The sequence below is a fragment of the Myotis myotis genome, unplaced genomic scaffold (genome assembly GCF_014108235.1).
Source record: "Myotis myotis isolate mMyoMyo1 unplaced genomic scaffold, mMyoMyo1.p scaffold_m19_p_12, whole genome shotgun sequence".
In the NCBI taxonomy this organism is placed as follows: Eukaryota; Metazoa; Chordata; class Mammalia; order Chiroptera; family Vespertilionidae; genus Myotis; species Myotis myotis.
In genome coordinates this window covers 47,600,482-47,617,940 of record NW_023416316.1, presented here as the reverse complement: position 1 = coordinate 47,617,940, position 17,459 = coordinate 47,600,482, and the positions used below count along the sequence as shown (strand labels likewise).

The 17,459-nt window shown below is 42.8% G+C and overlaps 1 protein-coding gene and 1 non-coding gene across 8 annotated transcripts in view; both read right to left on the bottom strand.

The window, feature by feature from the left end:
* PDCD1LG2 (programmed cell death 1 ligand 2) overlaps nt 1–17,459 on the bottom strand; it is a 111,714-nt gene that overhangs the window by 54,483 nt on the left and 39,772 nt on the right. Inside the window, exon 1 of one of the 7 annotated variants that reach the window (XM_036331066.1) lies at nt 1,440–1,995. The exons of 2 other annotated variants lie outside the window; for them this stretch is intronic. The gene's annotated coding sequence lies outside the window, so the exon portion shown is untranslated. Of the gene's footprint in view, nt 1–1,439; nt 1,996–17,459 lie in introns of those variants that run through there. 4 more of the 7 variants (XM_036331062.1, XM_036331067.1, XM_036331068.1 and 1 more) reach the window with 4 other exon arrangements.
* Nucleotides 11,860–11,930, bottom strand: LOC118667786. The gene has a single exon (XR_004971379.1). It is a non-coding gene; the product is annotated as a small nucleolar RNA SNORD50 (small nucleolar RNA).

The following is a 17,459-nucleotide window of genomic DNA, read 5'->3' as shown; positions in this document are numbered from 1 at the left end:
TGTTTCTCTCTCCCTCTTCCTTCCTTTCTCTCTAAAATAGATAAATAAATAAATAAATAAGTCTTGCTGCCGTGGGGTGTGACAATAGGAGGTAAGGGTGTAGTTGCCTCATCACATGGTAACCCAGGTATTAAGCAATTAAGGCATTTGGTGTATTTGGACATTGCCATGTGGAATAAAAATGACACAACAATCTATGGATCTCTTCCAATGCATTGTAAAGCAAGTCAACTCTGAAACATGACCCATCTCTGAAGATGTTAGCATCATCTCCTTCTCAAATCAACCTCAAACTGCCACCTGTATATTATACAAATAACCCCCATCTGGTGATTCATCTGCCATTTCATCAAATCAATTCATTAAACAACTCAACAAGCACTCAGTGATCACCTATTGTGCTAGGGGCACTTGGGATTCAGAGAACCTAAAGCTCTAACTTAATGGAAAGGCTCACAAACAGCAGGAAGACACCTTGAAGCAGTAGACAAGGAAGATCCTGCTGACAGTAAGAGGTTAGTTAATGAAGATGAATAAACCAGTTATGAGTGGCAAAAGTGATATGGCTCACCATTCATAGAATCTTAGGATCTTAGAAACTTGGGAGGGAGCATTTGACTCCTGATGCAACCGTGTGATTACTGCTCACACTTAATATTCTTACTGTGCACTTTGTCAAATATATTGCCCATTATTCCCTTCCACCAGACCAGAGAATTTCAGGGTCAGAAGAGCTTATTAATAGGCAATTTCACTGAAACTTGACCTCCTCACTTCAATGCTCTCTTACATGAATCCACTGTCATTTCTACTACTAGGTGTACCCAGGTGGCGAGCAATAAATACTTTCAGTTTTCTTCCATTTTACTAATCTTTCATCATTTCACATAGTAAAATAAGCCTTTTAGTAGATCCCAGATCACATTTTTGTTAAAAAATGGTTGTCTGTAGTATAAGTTAATGTAATTACCGTTTTACTTTTGTTTTTAAACAGCTTCCTTTTAGAGCATAGCTTCTAAACACAGGCTAGCCAGGAATGTTCTCTCCCTGCCAAATGGATAACTCAAAACACATCAGACACAGGAAAACAAAATTTTAAGTTCCATTAACCCTTAAAAAATTCTAAGCTGAGATAATCTCAAGAATAGTTCAATTTTTTTCATTGCACGTTTATTTTGTACATAAAAATATCTCACCTCATAAAACTGCCCAACAATAATCATAAGCATAAGGACAAGCAAGAGAAATCCTACTATTGGGGGAGCAGGCAGAAATTAGCTTGTTTGTGTCCCTGAGCACAATGTCTGAGGCAGAATTTCTCCTGCCTCCGATGCTGTGGAGAGAAAGGCTGCCCACACTTACCCCACTGCGACAGCCTCATCATGTTCCACACCACCAACTCAAAGAAACAGAAAAATCTCACCCCCCTGGATACTCACATCAGGACTTGGCACTTGCTCCTCAGGCAAAGAAACAAACAAAAAAACAATAAAAGTTGCTCTTTGCATCAGATTCCATCATAGAAGCCAGCAAAACAAACAGCCAAAAGAAAACAAAACAAAAACCCCAGGTTGCTGCCTAGACCACTGCAACAACCAGTAGACCCAAGCCAGGACTCCTTCTAGCTGGTCCAGGGGCACAGGAAGATGGACAGTGAAAAGCCATCAGATAATGGAAGTGTACTCCATTGAGAAAAGACGTCATTGCAATTCAGTTGTGATTCAAATCACTTCTTAGGAAGGATTGAAGCCCAGCCTACTGAGTTTTGGTTTTGCTTTCAGGATCACTTCTTCCTTGTAAGCAAATAACTGAATGGTATTTGGGAAAACTGGTTGCAAAGTTACTAGAAAAGAAGGGCGAGGAAAGAATGCTAGCATGTTCTAGCTGTGTGCCAGAAATTTTACACAAGTATCTTTAATAGTTTTTTGTGGCTGTATAACAAAAGACCATAAATTGGGTGGCTTAAAACAACAGACACTACTCTCACAGCTCCCTCATTGTTCTCTCACAGGTCTGGAAGCTAGAAATCTGCAATCAAAGTGTCACAGGGCCACGGTCCCTCTGAAGGCTCCAGAAAGGAATGAGTCCTTGCCTCTTCCTGGCTCCCGATAGCTTTCTGTAAGCCTTGGCATCCCTTGGTTTGTGGCTGCTTCACTCCAATCTTTTCCTCCATCTTCACATGACCTTCCCTGTGTGTGTCTCTGAGTGTCCTCTCCTCTGCTTATAATTTATCTCACCTCGTAAAACTGCCTAACAATAATAATAAGCATAAGGACTAGCAAGAGGAAATCCTACTATTGGGGGAGCAGGCGGAAATTAGCTTGTTTGTGTCCCTGAGCACAATGTCTGAGGCAGAATTTCTCCTGCCTCCGATGCTGTGGAGAGAAAGGCTGCCCACACTTACCCCACTGCGACAGCCTTATCAAGTTCCACACCACCAAGCCTTATAAGGACACTAACCACTAGATTAGTGCCCACCCTAATCCAGTATGACCTCATCTTCACTAATTACATCTGTAGATACCCTACTTCTCAATAAGGTCACCTTTTGAGGCTCCAGATGAACATGAATTTGGAGGGAACACTATTCAACCCACTACAGGACTTCATTTCATTCTTGGAGGAACTCGTGGCCTAGATTCTGTTAGACCCATTTTACATATGCCTTTCCTCAGTTGCACAGACAGTCCCAGACTTGGTATTTACGCAGCCACTCCCAACTGTAGCTACCACAATTGTTTCTTATTTGAGGGATGGAGTCAAAAGAACAAGAAGGAGGAAAGGAGAACACTGCCTTTTCAGAAGAAAAACAATAGCCTTGCCAGTGCTGCTCAGTGGTTGAGCGTCAACCTATGAACCAGGAGGTCACAGTTTGATTCCCTATCATTGCACATGGCTGGGTTGCAGGCTTGATCCTCAGTAAGGGGCATGCAGGAGGCAGTTGATCAATGATTCTCTTTCATCATTGATGCTTCTATCTCTCTCTCCCTCTCCCTTCCTCTCTGAACTCAATAAGAAATATATTTTTTAAAAATCTGAAATCAATAAAAAACTTGTTTTTTTTTTAAATCTCTAAAAATATTCAATAGAAAGAAAAACAATTAGGCAGCGGTGACTTAGAGGCAAGGCGTGGAGAGAAGACAAGAACACATTAGAGAAATGTGGCAAAGAAAACACACCCTGTCTGAGCATCAGAGTTCCATCTCTGCTGACCCCACTCCTATGAGCCCAAGGGAACCGTAGTGTTACCTGAGATGTTGCTGGCCAATGGCAGCACCAGTTATTACCAGTGAAGTTACACCTTGGTTCTTGAGTTCAGAAAAAAAAAAAAAAAAAAAAATTCAGAGCCAAGAACTCAAATTACAAAAGAAAGTTTGCTTAGAAAGTCACAGAAGTAGAAGAACTGAGCCAGCTGGGCTGTGTAGGCACAGAAAACAAGTTAAAGAGGCAGAAGGGCCCTTGGAAAAGCAAAGATAATGTGTCTTGGGGGAGGGGAGTGATAGGGAAAGGTGTGGGCATGCTCTCAGAGGGAGTGCACACCCTAGGTCCTTCATCTTGATGGTTTTAAAGGCTGGGAGTTTAGGGGAGGTCTGAGGGGAGAGTCTCAAGAGAATAGCCAGCAGTTTTATGCTGATGTGCCAAAATGAGATTTAATCCCCTGATTTCACACATCCTTGGGTGTGGTTGGCACAAATGGCACTAATTGAATTTTTGTTACCTATCTCACCGAATAGGATGATTTAAGCTATTTACCCTCTGGTTGCAGAGAAGTGTAAATGATTTACTTTTAAGTGTCCTTGGTTAGGGAAGATAGGGTTTTGCCATTTACTAGATGACTGTAAACTGCTTGGGCATTTAACTATCTACCTTAGTTTCCCTATTCCATCTGTCCTGGCTTACTACTAGCCTGTCTCAGTAGGAATGAAATTGGTCATCTAGGTCTATATTCAAGTTGGCCTTTTCTTGCCAGCTAGTTTTAGTCTCACCACTGAAAAGCCCCACAGTGTAGTGGGACCACAGAGGCCTGAGGAATAGGCATACATCCCCTGCATTGCTCTGAGAGTTTAATGTCTACATGGGATCTACACACCACCTGTCAGAGTGCCTGTCCCTCTTTAGGAGGGAGACATACTTGTCACTGTTTCTCTTCTCTGTCTTGTCCAAGTTTCCTCCCACTCTGCCCCACTCCCTTTCTTCTTGCTATAGGCAGTTAGACAGCCCGGTACAGAAGGTCACCAGGGTGGAAAGCCCCAGGTACCTCGCAATGGACAATCCTATATAATAAAAGCCTAATATGCTAAGTGTCCAGTTGTCTGGTTGGCCGTTCAACCAATCACAGCATAATATGCTAATGATATGCTAAGGCTGCTCAACCGCTCGCTATAACGTGCGCTGACCACCAGGGGGGCAGACAGTCAACTAGTCACTATGACATACACTGAATACCAGGGGGCAGACATTCCGATCAGTAGGTTAGCTTGCTGCTGGGGTCCGACCAATCGGGACTGAGCAAGAAGGGCCAGACATGCCCTGGAGCCCTCCTGTGGTCCCTCCCTGGCTGGCCAACCTCCCACGTCCCTCCCCGGCCCCGATTGTGCACCAGTGGGTTCCCTTGGCCTGGCCTGTTCCCTCTTGCAATCTGGGACCCCTTGGAAGATGTTGGAGAGCCCGTTTTGGACTGATCCTGCCGGCCAGGCCAAGGGACCCGACTGGTGCGCGAATTCGTGCACTGGGCCTCTAGTCAATTATAGGGTGGGACCTCACTCCCAGGGTGACTTTTCCTCCACTAGCATATAGCTGGTCATGAGGTTTGAACCCCCTGATCTTTCCTCCCTAGAGACATCTATGTTTCCGTTGTGTTTTAGCTCTAGGCCCAGAAAAGCAACAATACCAGCCAAGGCTGACCTCAGTTCCAGCAGCATTGAATAATGACCCCCTGCCCTAATGCTGACCAATCAATCAGCAGAGACTACAACCCTGAAAGGACACAGCTGGAAAACTGCTGAATATTCTACTGAGATCTTCCCCTGGGGTCTCCCCTAAAATCTCCACCCTTAAAACCTTTAGGATGGAGGACCCTGGGAGCATGCCCAAGCCTTTCCCTCCCTTCCCCCCTTCCTACCCTCACTCCCAAACTCCAAGGGCCCTTCCATTACCTCTATAACTTATGTCCTAAGTCCATTTCTTCTAGGAATTACTTCTTCTACCTCTGTGATTTACCAAATAAATGTTCTCTTACAGTTTGAATCTTGACTCTGAATTCTTTCCTAGCCAGAACCCAGGTTGCTGAACCCAGGTTTGGTCTGACCCCACCGGTCAGACACCTGGTGCTGTAGGTTCCCAGGTTCTTTCTTCATTCCGTAGGTTTTGGAAAACAGACTTACCTCAGAGCAGGGGTGTTTTCACAATAAGGCCCTTGGTGTTCTCACCACAGGGCCCACAGACAACTCAAACTAATATCTCAGCATGTTTTCCTGCCTCATAAATCTATATGCCTTAAAAAGATACAGGAGGGGGAGATATCAACATTTTAACAGGGGCCTCTATGTAGAGGACTTGTAGGTGATTTTTTTAGTTTCTTCTTTTTGTTTATATTTTATTTTCTAAATAACTTGCCATGAACACAAATGCACGTTTGTAAAGACATGGAAATAATTTTTAAAAATCAGTAATGGAAAGTTAAATTGCTAAACAGCAACAAGAAAACATTTCAAGAACTTTGCAAAGGGCGTATTTTTGTTTCTAATTTATTTAATTTAGCTTTGTTCCATATATATATATATATATATATATATATATATATATATATATATATATATATATTTGTAATGGAAGATCCCTGAGAGGCATAGCTAAATTGTGTGTGTGCTCCTAAAAACAAGACAACAGGCTCAAAATGGAGAGAGTTACACTATGACCCCAATCACCAAACCAAGACTTAATTATAGTTTTGGCTCTTCCCAAATGGAGTCTTAAACCAGTCCATTAAGAATTGTTTAAACAGGGGCAGGTTGGGAGCTGGCGGTGGTGGTGGCAGTGGCAGTGGCAGTGGCAGCGGCGTGGTGGTTGGTGGCTGACCTATTGCACTGTTCATTTTCGCTGGAGTGTCTAGATGTTGGTTTTGCTGCTGCTCCTGTTCCGCCTTCTGAGCCTCCCGCCTCCCCAGCCCTTAGCTCTGGACACTCCTGCCAGCGGGGTCAGTCTACCAACTTCTGTCCTTTCTGAGAAATGCCACTGATGGCTCCTTTTCGCCTGTACCTGGCACTACAATAGTTACACACTTTGTATCATTGAATCCCCCCCTGCAGCTGAGACAGTAACAAAGAAGTTAAGGAACTTGCTTAAAGTCACAGTTTCAAAATGCACTAGAGCTTGAAGTTGATTGCAGGCTGCCCACTTCGCTTCCACCTTGCTCACCACCAAACTGAATGCCTAGCCAAATGCCATATGCTTTACCAAAGTTTCCACTATTTCTTTTTTTTTTTAATTAAATCTTTATTGTTCAGATTATTACATTTGTTCCTCTTTTTTCCCCCCATAACTCCCCTCCTCCCAGTTCCCGCCCCACCCTCCGCCCTCACTCCCCACCCACTGTCCTCATCCATAGGTGCACGATTTTTGTCCAGTCTCTTCCCGCATCTCCCACACCCCTTCCCCCCCCAAGAATAGTCAGTCCATTCCCTTTCTATGTCCCTGATTCTATTATGATCACCAGATTATTTGTTCACTTGATTCTTAGATTCACTTGTTGATAGATGCATGTTTGTTGTTCATAATTTGTATCTTTACCTTTTTCTTCTTCTTCCTCTTCTTAAAAGATACCTTTCAGCATTTCATATAATACTGGTTTGGTGGTGATGAACTCCTTTAGCTTTTCCTTATCTGTGAAGCTCTTTATCTGACCTTCAGTTCTGAATGATAGCTTTGCTGGATAAAGTAATCTTGGTTGTAGGTTCTTGGTATTCATCGCTTTGAATATTTCTTGCCATTCCCTTCTGGCCTGCAAAGTTTCTGTTGAGAAATCCGCTGACAGTCGTATGGGTATTCCCTTGTAGGTAACTGAGTTTCTTTCTCTTGCTGCTTTTAAGATTCTCTCTTTGTCTTTTGCTCTTGACATTTTAATTATGATGTGTCTTGGTGTGGTCCTCTTTGGATTCCTTTTGTTTGGGGTTCTCTGCACTTCCTGGACCTGTAAGTCTATTTCTTTCACCAGGTGGGGGAAGTTTTCTGTCATTATTTCTTCAAATAGGTTTTCAATATCTTGCTCTCTCTCATCTTCTGGCACCCCTATAATTCTGATGTTGGTGCGCTTGAAGCTGTCCCAGAGGCTCCTTACACTATCTTCGTATTTTCGGATTCTTTTTTCATTTTGCTTTTCCAGTTGGGTGTTTTTTGCTTCTTCGCGTTTTGAATCTTTGACTTGATTCTTGCGCTCCTCTGGTCTGCTGTTGGGTGTCTGTACAATATTCTTTATTTCAGTCAGTGTATGCTTAATTTCTAGTTGGTTCTTTATCACAATATCGAGGGTCTCATTAGATTTCTTGAGGATCTCACTACATTTATCGGCGGTCTCACCAGTCTTTTCGAGTGCCTTACTAAGTTTATCAGCAGCTTCTAGACAGTTCTTGAGAGACCTTAAAAGTGTGGTTTTGAGCTCTATATCTTCCATTTCTGACATTTGCGTCCTGTTTCTTTGTCTCCGCATTTTTTTATCTTTTCTTGGTGCACCCCCTAGTGGTCTTTGTGCGCAGTCTTGTTGTAGTTAAGCCTTGATTGTTGTCAGCAATACCGGGGGTGATTTGACCTCCAGGCTAACTGGCTCTCCACTATTTCTTAAAACCCTGGGAGGGCGGTATTATTTCTACAGCTGAGAATCCCAAGCGACTTGCACAAGAACATCAGCTCCACCTTGTCTGATGGCAAACCCTGGAAATTCACAGTATCACAGGTGGCCTCTGTGTTTCTCTACACCCTCATCCCCGCTCCCCTTTTAAACAGTTTTATTGATGTGAACCCTGAGAAGAAATATATTTGCCAAAGAGCATGGTTAACTGGGCCCAAATTCATAACCAGTCTATGGTTATTGCTAACTGAGGCCTCTCATGTTCTCTGAGTTTCGGGAAAAGTCCCAAGCTGAGCTGTCAGCCTGCCACTGTGCTGTTCCACCCGACTCAACCCTTACCAGGGACTTCCTGGCTTCATCTTTCCACCAATGGACTGAGACTTGCCCTATACTATCAAAACTGGACAAGTGTATCCTCATTTGCACCTATATCAACCAATCAGAACTGCTCCGTAATGATCAATCAGAACACACAATTAGGACTGTGCAGATTTGGATTCCTTATATGCATAAAAATGTATCAATTGCAGAAAAAAGTGTATGTCAAATATGTCTCCAGAAAAGGTGCCCCGCCCCTTGTCTCACCAGAGCAAATTCTTTTTTTTAAAGGTTAACCTTTATTTTTATATTTTTTTGTTAGTCCTTGCCCAAGGATATTTTTCCATTGATTTTTAGGGAGTGTGGAAAAGAGAGGGAAAGACAGAGAAACATCCATGTGAGAAAAACACATTGACTGGTTGCCTCCTGCAGGAGCCCCATCTGAAAAAGCCTGCAACCCAGGTATACGCCCTTGACCAGAATTGAATCTGGGAGCCTTTGGTCTGCAGGCCGAGCTCTATTCACTGAGCCAAACTGGCTAGGTCAGTGGAGCAAATTCTTGATGGATTGGCTTAAGATTCCATTTGGGGAGTGCCAAAACTATAATTAAATCTTGGTTTGGTGACACGGGTCATAGTATAACTCTCTCCATTTTGAGCCTGAGGTCTTGTTTTTAGGAGCACACACACAATTTAGCTATGCCTCTCAAGGAGGCTGCATTTCCTGCTTTGCAAGCTGTTCACCTAAATAAAATTATCCTTTCCACATACCTCAGATGGGAAATTTTTGTTGACACACAAAAATCTACACGAATTTAAAGTCTGTTATTTGGTTTTTATATACATAAAATCAAATATGCCCCCGAAATCAGTACAATCCAGACAGTGAACATATCCATCATCCCCCAAATTTTCCTTCTGCCCAGTTGTAATCCCTCCTCTTAGTCACAGTCTTCCATAACTACTCCTCAAATAACCATAGATCTGCTTTTGGTTGCTATCAATTAGTTTACATTTTGCATTTTAGAATTGCATATAAGTGGAATAACATAATAACATATTATGGCTTGGGGGGGTAATCGGGCTTAATTATTTTGAGATTCATCCATATTGCTGAGTGTATCAGTAGTTTATTTCTTTTTATTGCTGAGTAATAACCCATTATATGGATATAGTATAATTTATCTATTCACCCACTGCTGGACTTTTAGGTTGTTTTCAGTTTCTAGTTATTACAAACAAAGCTATCAACATTGATGTACAAGTCTTTGTGTGCACATATGCTTTTATTTGGATTAATACCCAGAAGTAAAATGGCTGCCATGTGGTAGGTATATATTTAACTTTTTATAAAACTGCCTAACTATTTTTCAAAGTGGTTGTTTTCCATTTGACATTCCCACCAGCAGTGAATGAGAGTTCTAGATTCTCCATATTGTCACCCATACTTGTTAGACAGTCTAAAAGGTGTGTAGTGGTATCTCATTGTAGGTTTAATTTGCATTTATATAATGACTAAAAATGTTAAGCATCCTTTCGTGAACTTATTTGCCATCATATATCTTTTTAGTGAAGTGGCAATTAAAATCTTTTGTTCATTTTTTAAAAGTAGGATGCACATTCTCCCACTATTTAGTTTTGGAAGTTCTTTACATAATCTGGATATGTTTTTTTTGATATGTGATTTGCAAATATTTTCTTCCAGTTGGTGGCTTGTTTCTTTATTCCCTTAAAAGCATGTTTCAAAGCTGATATTTTTAACTTTGATAATGTTTAACTTATTAATTTTTATTTATAGATTGTGCGTATGGTATCATATTTAACAAATCTTTGACTAACCCAAAGTCCCAAAGATTTTGTTTATTTTTTCTCTACAAGTTTTATAATATTAAATTTTAAATCTGTGACTATGATCTATACTACATTAGTTTTTATATACAATGTAAGATATAAATTGAAGTTAATTTTTTTGCATATATATATCCAATTGTTTCAACCATTTGTTGAAAAGATTACTTTTTTTTCTGTTGAATTGCCTTAGCTACTTTGTTGACAATCAATTGATTATATAAATGTGGGTTTATTTATAGAATCTAGTCTATTCATTGATTTATGTAGTGATCCTGACATTGATACCACATGGTCTTGATTACCATAGCTTTATAACTAAGTCTTGAAATCAGATAATTAAAATTTTCCAACTTTGTTGCTTTTTTTCCTCAAAGTTGTTATGACTATTCTACATCTTGTGCATTTTCAAATGATTTGAGAATCAATTTGTCAGTTTCAACATCAAAAAAGCATCTGCTCTGATTTTGGTTGGGATTGCAATGAAACTACAGATCAATTTACAACAAATTGACACCTTAAACATATTGAGTCTTCCCATCTATGAATATGGCATATCTCCATGTACTTAGGTATTGTGTAACTTCTCTCAGAAATGTTTTTGTAGTTTTCAGTGTATAAGCCTTGCACATATTTTGTCAGATTAATTCCTAAGTATTTTGTACATGCTAGGCTATTGTAAACAGTATTATTTTAAAATTTTAATAGTTTATTGCTAATGCATAGAAATACAATTGATTTTTATATTGATCTTGTATCCTGTAAACTTGTTAAACTTATTAGTTTGAGTAGCTTTTTATACATTTTATAGTTTACTAGGGGCCCAGTGCATGAATTCGTGCACCTTGAAAGGAATTATGGGCTGCAAGGCTGCTGTCGGCCACCCTCCATGCCCCCACCATAGCCCAGGTCTCTTGTCTGCCAGCAGACCTGCTCTTGCCATCGGCACTGGCAGCAGGTGCGAGTGCCTGGCAGGACTGTGGTGTGAGGGAGCAAAGTATTTTCAGTAACCACCAGAGGCTTGCCCTGATGACAGCGACCAGCGCCCCACCTTGGTCTGGCACCCCCGCTCATCTGCTCCACCATCCTGCCATGGCCAAAGCCCACCATGTTCCGTGCTCTGCCGCCTGCTGCCAATGCCTGCCATGTTTTGTGCATGCCACTTGGTGGTCAGCACACATCATAGTGACTGGTTGTTCGGTTGCTTGGTTGTTCCGCTGTTCAGTCTATTTGCATATTAGGATTTTACATATATAGATAGACAATAATGTTATCAGTGAATAAAGACCATTTTTCCTCTTCCTTTCCAATAAAAAATAGAGAATTGCTTAGTTAATCTGCTTGACAGACCCTGCCATCCCCTAAAGCAGAGGTTCTCAACCTGTGGGTCGCGACCCCTTTGGCGGTCGAATGACCCTTTCCCAGGGGTCGCCTAAGACCATCCTGCATATCAAATATTTACATTATGATTCATAACAGTAGCAACATTACAGTTACGAAGTAGCAACGAAAATAATTTTATGGTTGGGTCACACCATGAGGAACTGTATTTAAAGGGCCAGAAGGTTGAGAACCACTGCCCTAAAGAAAAGTGACTTTTCTATAACCAATTTGCTTTTCCGTCTAGTATAACTTCTTTGTTCCTGTTCCCTCCTGCCTATGAAGATCTTTAGTTTCTTACAGCTCCTTGGAGCCCCTTTCCATTTGCTAAATTAGATACTTCCAGATTCATGAATAATTGAATAAATCCAATAAGATTTTTTAAAATTTATTCAGTTGAATTTTTGTTTTATTTTTTCAGAACTTATTTAAAATTCATTTTCAAAAATGCTATTGTCCTTATAATGGTCTATCGCCAAAATGAGATCTATATTAAGTTTTTCCAACAGAAATTCAGGTTTGGGATAGGATTATCATAGATATAAATTTTGTTTTTAACAGTGTGTTGGATGATACTCGGTCATGGAAAATTAGAATTTAGGTCATAGATATTGCATTGTAATAAGCATAATAATGACCTCACCAGTGTAAACAACCAGTCTGCAAGGCCTCTTCCACTTTATAGAAAGAAAAGTCAAGGTAAAGAGAGGTTATGCAGCTTAACCAGGATCACCTTGTGAAGACAAGGCAGAGCTTCCCAGAATATTTTCCTCCAAATGCAGTGCAATACAATGCAATATGTGTAATGCAATGCAATGCAATGCGATGTGATGTAAATGTTTATATGAAACACTTAGAACAGCACCTGCCACATAATAGGTACTAAATCACTGTTAACTATTTCAGGTCCAAAAAATAAGTCCACTCTTTCTTCACTCTATTAGGCCTTAGGGAAGCAGGGGTTGAGGGGGAAAAGAACAAAGCCTAAGAGTGAAACGAAATGCACACAGGGTTCTGAAACATGGGCAAGAAGGCAGAGCTCAGGAAGGGGTGAGAACTACAAGGAGCCAGCAGCTTATCTAGAACCAGGCTTAGCAACCTTCTCAAAGTCAGGGACCAAGGTTGTGATAGGAGTTTATCTGGAATGTGATGGAAGGGAATGATGGCAGGCCCCTCTCTTGAAATGGGGATAGGGGATTCAGAGGTGGGAGAAAGTCATAGGCAGCCAGAGGGAAGAGGGCAGAGAGGAGTCCACATGGGGGCCACCCTGAAAACTGGTCTTCCTTGACTCACGGTCAGCCCAGGGAATAGAGTTCCGTCACTTATCACACCAAAAGTCAAACCCTTGGCTTGGAATCCCACCTGACCTTTGTCTGTAAGGAAGGCCTGGCCTTACAGTGAGGGAAGGAAGGTGTGGGTAGATACTCTGACCAGAGCAACTGAGATGGTTGCTTGTTTTTAGAAGAAAAAAGGCTTAGGTTTGGCTCATTTCCTGAAAGGAATTCAGATAAAAGGGGGGCTTATGGGTTGATATAAGTTACTGATTATATCAGTATATATAAGTTACTGATCTTTCCTGCTCCAACATTTCCTGAACAGGAAAAAATAACTGCAGAGATAGCTCTGTGTTGAGAAAAAGGTTACTGAAGTCAAATTTCAGTACGGCCTAATTCCTCAGGTGAGTCTCCCAGGTATAGGATTGGGTCAGGAAATGAGAGTAGAGAAGAGGTGGGGATTAGAGAGGTTGAACTGGTTCACTGGCCTTTAACAATGAAAAATAAAAGGGAGGGACTAGCGACGAGGAGGAGGTTCTGAGGCCTAGAGGGAAGGTATCCTGTCCTCTTCCCCTCTCATTCTTAGGGAGAAGAGGATGCTGGACACACATCCTTGAAGTTGTAGGGTGTTCCTACATAGACATCAACATCTGCTTCTTGCCTGAAGTTTCTGAAGGGGGAAGTTCACTGGAGTACCCCATACCTGGGGGGCAGGAAGAGCTGTAGGGTTGTTTTCAAATATGAAGAAAATAGGGGCAGTCTTCATCCCAGGTCGCTGAGCTCTCAATGACCACTGAAGACCCCAACAGTTTCTGTGACTTCAGACGAAGCAGAAGGAAGTGAAATCAGAGGCACAGTCCTGGGTCCTTAACAAGCCACCGACTTCAGACTGAACCAGACAGAGCCTGGGGACATGTCCCTCCCCACTCGAGGGCAGAGCTGGAAGGTGAGCCTGTTCTGGGAAGAGAGCAGGGGATCTGAAAAGGACATATGATTGGAATTTCAAGTGGGATGGAACTCTGGCAGTTCTCCAAAATGACAAACATAAAGTCACTGTATGACCCAGCATTCTACTCTGAGGTATAGATTCAGGAGAAATAGAAATATCTGTGCACACAGAAACCTGTACATGAATTGTTACAGCAGCATTATTCACAATAGCCAAAAAGTAGAGTTCAACTGTCCAGCAAGTGATGAATGGACCAATAAATTTGGGCACATCCATAGAGTAGAATATAATTCAGCCTTAAAAAGGAATGACCAACTAATACATGCTACAATGTGGGTGACCCTTGAAAACATCATGTTCAGTGAAAGAAGCCAGTCACAAAGACCACATATTATATAATTCCATTTATATGACATGTCCATAACAGACAAATCCACAGAGGCAGAAAATAATTAGTGCTTGCCTGGGAGTGGAGGAATGGGGGAGGTAGAGGGGTGACTGACAAAGTGAATGGGGGTTCATTTCGGTATGAAAATGTTTTTAAAGTGATTGTTGTGATTGTTGCACAATTCTGTGCATATACTAAAAACCACTGAAGGGTACACTTTATAAGTACCGCGCGCTAATCGATTGCGCCACTGGAGCTCCGAAACCACTGAAGGGTACACTTTAAATGGGTGGACTGTATGGTATGTGAAGTATGTTTCAAAAAGCTATTAGGAAACATGGGACTGGACTGCCATAACATGTGAACTGCACATTATGAAGCTGAACTGAGATAATGATGAAGGTCATTCTCTACCTGGCAGGCTGGGAGGGTTAACAATATTCTTGACAACAGTTATTGGAAAAGTAAAACATTTTAATGGACTCAGTTTGCTCAATCAAATTGGTGACATAAGGATGGGTGGGGCCCCCGATGGTCAGAAGCAAGACCACACCAGCACAAGCTCATGGCGTTGTCTCTCCCCCTGTTTGTCTCTACTTCTCTCTGCATCTCTCATCTGTCCTCCTCGCACTGCTGACTTCCTCATTCTTTCCCTCTAGTCAGAACCTCTTTTCTCTTCCTTGTTGATTTTGCTTTCTCAGAGTTTCTGCTGCCTCAACACCACATTTCCTATCACGAGTCTAGGAACTTCATAACCCTTCAGGGAAGGCCTAACTGCTTCTGTTGTGAGCATCTGATTGGCTGACAGCCTCCCGAAGCCCATATCTAAATCCACTGTTCTTTGGCCCACTGAGCAGTTGTGGGAGGTGGGTCACACAGAACAAAAAAAAATCTGGCTCCCCTGGGTGCCCTTTTGGACAAAGAGAGAAGGCAGGGAAACTTCTCTCAGAAAGGGGACGGGTGCTCTGACTGAAAGAGGTCATGGGGAGAAGGCAGATGCCTCTGATGGGGGCTGAGGCCTGGGATTATAGTTCAGATTCTCAGAAGGGTTTCTGCCATTGCAGCACCTCTTCTGGTTTAGAGCAGAAGATCAGGCACCTGTCCCTGCATCCCAGCCAAGGTAAATAATACCTTTGTGTCTTGTTAGGGCACAGGGACCCACCTCTTCTCTAGAAACTTATCCAGATCATAAAATTGGTGTCTAGTGGCCATATCTGTACTATATCACTTTACTTCCTATGCCCATGCTTATCAGATTCTTTTCCCTGGGCATTTGAAGTGGGCCTAAGAGATAGTGAGTCAGTTACCTCATGTGGGAGAAAGTGCAGAATGTAACTGTGGGAGCTGATGTGCATGTGGGAAGGCGGAGCGTATGTTTGCCATGTAGCCGAGAAGTTCTTAAGAGAGTAACTGGAGACAGAAGCAGACAAGAAAGAGAGGCAGCTCTGACTACCATCCTGCTCTTTGTTCCAGTCCCTTCGCAATCTGGGTTGTAGTCTTAGCCTCAGATTTGGCTAGATACCTATGTGCAATTATGCTTTTTACTCAAGTGGGTCTCTGTTCCTTCAGACAATTCTAAAACACACAAGAGCTTAAGTGCCCGAGATTCACCAACTGCTGCATGCCGAGCCAGGCCTGACCTCATTTTGCAGGTAGTTGAGGGAAGAATAACAAGGCAGACCTAAGGAACTAAATAATCTACATTCTTCCCAAAGTCTCTTCTTTTCCTGATCTTGGCTCATCTCTGCTGGACCCAGAGGTCTGGGCTGGCTATAAGGCAAACCTGGTGTGCCCCCAGCAACCTGGGATCAAAGGATCCCCAGAGCCTTTTAAAAATTCTGAACCCAGTTCCAGTGTCTGTGTGTAGTGTGGGTTTTTCCCATACCACCGATGAAGCGATTTTTGGGCACCAACTGTGTGTCTCACAATTCAACTCAATTCTGGCACTATCTTTCTGGAAATAGATCAGATTCCATAAGATGCCCTCCAATTCAGATGCCAATCAGAAGTTCAGATATGATCTGTGCTTCTGGCTGATCAGCTATAGACTGAAGGTTCCCACGACCCCGACCTTGGGTTTGATTAACTTGCTAGAGTAGCTCACAGAACTAAAACAAAAACATTTCCTCACTAGATTACTGACTTATTACCAAGGATAATAAAGGATATGAATAACCAGCCAGATGAAAAGATACATGGGGCAATATTAATATCCCAAACAAAGGCACTTCCCAAACAACAGAGTTTAGGCCCAACACAGTGGCACATGGAAGTGCACTGCTCCCCCAACCTGGAAGCTCTCTGAACCCTTTCCTTTTCCATTTTTTATGGAGGCTTCCTTCACAGCTATAATTGATTAAATCATTGGCAATTGGTGATTGGTTCAACCTCCAGCCCCTATCCACTGCCAGGCAGTCAGGGGGTGGGACTGAAAGTTCCAGCCCTCTAATCTCATGGTTGGATCTCCTGGCAAGCAGTCCCCAACCCTGGGTGTGTCCCATTGTTACCTCATTCAAATAACAAAAGACACCTTTGTAACTCTCAACACTTAGGAAATTCCAAGGGTTTTAAGAGCTCTGAGACAGAAATGGACAAAAGAGCAAACATATACTGCTATTTCTTCTTTTTTAAAATATATTTTTATTGATCGCAGAGAAGGAAGAGACAGGGAAAAGAAACATCCTATATAATAAAAGCCTAATAGGCAAATTGTTCGACCAGGAGTTTTGACCTCTTGCTATGATGTGCGCTGACCACCAGGGGGTGGTGTGACACATGGTGAGCGTTGGTGACATGTTGCTGGCAGCAGGCAGCAGTGGAGGCGCTGCTGGCCCTGATGGGCCCCAATGAGAGTGGGACCATGGTGGAATGGTGGAGCAGGTGAGCAGGTGGCTCCAGGCTAAGGTGGGTGCAAGTGGGGGCCCAATCGCCCCACTGATTGCCCTGCAGATAGTGACTAGTGGCGGTGGTAGGGGGGTAGGGCCGCTGCCCAGCTCCCAGGCACTGAGGGAGCTGGGTGGGGGAGGGGGAGGCCGGCCCTGATCAATCACCCCGCAGGGGGGATGGTGGAGCAGGTGAGGGGGCAGTGCCAGGCCACGGCGGGTTGCCAGGCAGGGCTGTGGGGCTTCGAGGCTGGGGCTGTGAGCCTGGGGGGTGCGAGCTGGGGGCTGATCCCCACAGCCACCCCAAGGGACTCCACCCATGCATAAATTCATGTACTGGGCCTCTAATCAATGATAAGAGAGAATCATTGATCAACTGCCTCCTGCATGCCCTGACCAGAGATTAAGCCCACAACCTGGGCATGTGCCCTGACTGGGAATAGAACTATGACCTCCTGGTTCATGGGTTGACATTCAACCACTGAGCCACACCAGCTGGGCCAAACATATATTTCTAATTATAAATCACAATATCACACAGCTGTTTCACCCAGGGACTGCCTAACCAGGGCTGATCA